Raw genomic sequence first — 2,500 nt, 5'->3', positions numbered from 1 at the left:
GCAACTTACTTGTGCCCTCTGACAGTAGCTCATCAGCCGTTTGCATTTCATCCATTGCCTCCTCCTCCTCCTTCTTGTCTAGCCTCTCTCCTTTATCTCTCAACGATCTTGTCTCTTTTCTTAACTTCTCCTGGTCTCTTTTCCTTCGTTCTTCCTCTTCAGCTTTCAATTTCTCATCCGCCTCCTTTCTCTTTTTATCGGCTTCTTCTTCATCCAGCCGTTGTCTATGATGCATGTGCGCAGATCGCACAGCAGTTAGAAGACCATCTGTCAGGGCAATTTTTTCCGGTCTCAGGTTTTCAGGATCGTAAAACTTCACAGCATCTTTCACAGATCTAAGGCCAACAATGGTCCTCTCTCCAAGAAGTGTCCTTTCTTGCGTCACAATGCGGGCATTCACTGACAGACTTCGTTCTGACTCAGCATTAGTCTGCGCAAGAATAAGACCTGATTTTACTACTTTTGGAAGAGCGACATATCGAGGCTCGGTTCCATTAAGAGACTTGAGATTGAATACTTCTTGCCAAAAATGGTCAACGCGTTTCTCTTTGTGTAACTGCTCAACATCTTCATCGACAGCATAAACTCGCCACTCATCTTGCACAATGCTGACATCCAACTGAGGCTGCAATTTTTTAGCCAGTCTTGCAATTGCCTTCACACTACTTGCCTTTTCTCTCTTAACAGGATTGAGACATCCTAAGGCTTTTAAGAGAGTGTTCTGAAGAGGGAGATGAGACTGTAGATATGTAACGGATGTGCTATAAAATGTGCGGATGCCAAGATATACAGACTTTCTACGATCTGGGTTGATCTGGGCTAAAGCCTTCTTGGTGGCCTCTCCAATTGCAATATCAGCATCGGGCAGCTGATTGTTTGCACTGCAGTAGATACTGACTAGATCACTTTCAAAGTTCTTCTCATACGCATCTTTCTTTAGGAATCTACCCATAAGCTTGCGCAAGAACTCAGACATTTGATCATACAAAAGGTGAACCTGTGGGCAGCTGTTCTGAAAAATTGTGAGGAAATCTTCAAAAACAGGTGAACATTACCCAGAAATTCAAGCTGTGCCTTTGTTTTCTTTCCTTCTTCGTCATTTAACATTGCCGATACCCTCTTGTAAGCAACACTCTTAGGAGCTGTTTTGGGATCCTTTCCCAGATCCTTCACAAAGCTGCAGATGCAATCCCACTGCTCCAAAATTCTTCGCAGAGAAGGACCCAAACTAAGCCATCTCACCTCGGTATGCTTTTGGAAATTGTGCATCTCCACACCCATTGCAGATTGTAAAGTGTGATAGTCTTCTCGTCTAGCTGCACTGTACTTGAAAAGGGAGTGAATGTCCACACAAAGCTGTTCAATGTCTTTCCCATATTCCTCTAAACCCTTGCCAAAAGCATTATGGACGTTATGAAGAACACAACTTCCTAAGTCAATAAAACCACTAAAACCTGGGTTGTCATTTTTGATCGCTCCTTCCAGCTTTCTAACAATGGTTTTATTGACATTAGGGCCATCTCTCACTAAAGTGCATAGCTTCGTTATTGGAAGGTCATCTTTCAACATTGTTTGGAAGATACGGTTAGCCACCTTCTCACCCTCTGCATGACCAAAAAATAAAGAGGTATAGAAGTTTATCCAGACTTCATTATGAGTCGGGGACCAGTAACGAAAGGTAAGATCCATCTGTTTCTTGACCTGCGTGGTGGAGGTTTTGTCAAAGTGTAAACAAAAAGGCAATTCTGACTTCTTTACATCATCAACAATTACCTGGTGATAGAATAACAAAAATTTATATTAAGTTAATCTATTTTATTCATACACCAAATTAAAAGATGAAAGACTGACATAAACTTCCATTGATATCAAGAATAACACATAAATATGCATTCATTTGCCTATTCAAATTGCACTTTACATAATACCTGTGTGAAGTGAGGGCCCAAGCCTTCCCCAATAACATAGGATGCACGGCTTCTGCCCATTGAAAAACTTGAAGCAATCTTGCTGTCAGGAAACATCGCTTTAAATGTGTTGCCAAGATTGTCAACTGAGCGAAAGCTAAAGTTACATGACGCCAACTTTGCTAACCAAATCACCTCTGCTTGCAAGCTGGCATTTTTGTAATTGATAATGGACAGCTGTCCTGACGAACTTCCTCTGTGCTCTGGCAAATCACAACGGTTTGAGACGCCTGCACTTGGTTGACTCTGCAGTACAAACAACTTTCCTTGAGAGTCATCCATTGCAGGTTTAACAGCCTGACCATGCTTTGCTTTCCTCGCATGTTGCAATATCTGCGCTTTTCCAGAGTTGTCACAAAGAAACTCACTATCACAAAACCTACAGTAAGCATGGTAGTCATCTACTCCTTTACGACACCAAGAACTCAATCTTTGACCATTGGAATCGACGGCAGAAAGCCATGCATTGCTAAACTTTGTTCTACCACCAGGCATTCTTCAAACGCAGTACATCATCATCTGGGTAATGTAGA

The 2,500-nt window shown here is 42.0% G+C and overlaps 1 protein-coding gene and 1 pseudogene across 1 annotated transcript in view; one reads left to right on the top strand and one right to left on the bottom strand.

The window, feature by feature from the left end:
- Window positions 1–2,462, bottom strand: part of LOC138001494 (uncharacterized) — a 2,788-nt pseudogene extending 326 nt beyond the window's left edge.
- LOC138001510 (SAP30-binding protein-like) overlaps window positions 1–2,500 on the top strand; it is a 32,507-nt gene that overhangs the window by 6,147 nt on the left and 23,860 nt on the right. The window lies entirely within an intron of this gene.

The sequence above is a fragment of the Montipora foliosa genome, chromosome 1 (assembly GCF_036669935.1).
Source record: "Montipora foliosa isolate CH-2021 chromosome 1, ASM3666993v2, whole genome shotgun sequence".
Lineage (NCBI taxonomy): Eukaryota > Metazoa > Cnidaria > Anthozoa > Scleractinia > Acroporidae > Montipora > Montipora foliosa.
This window is presented reverse-complemented; position numbering and strand designations above follow the sequence as displayed.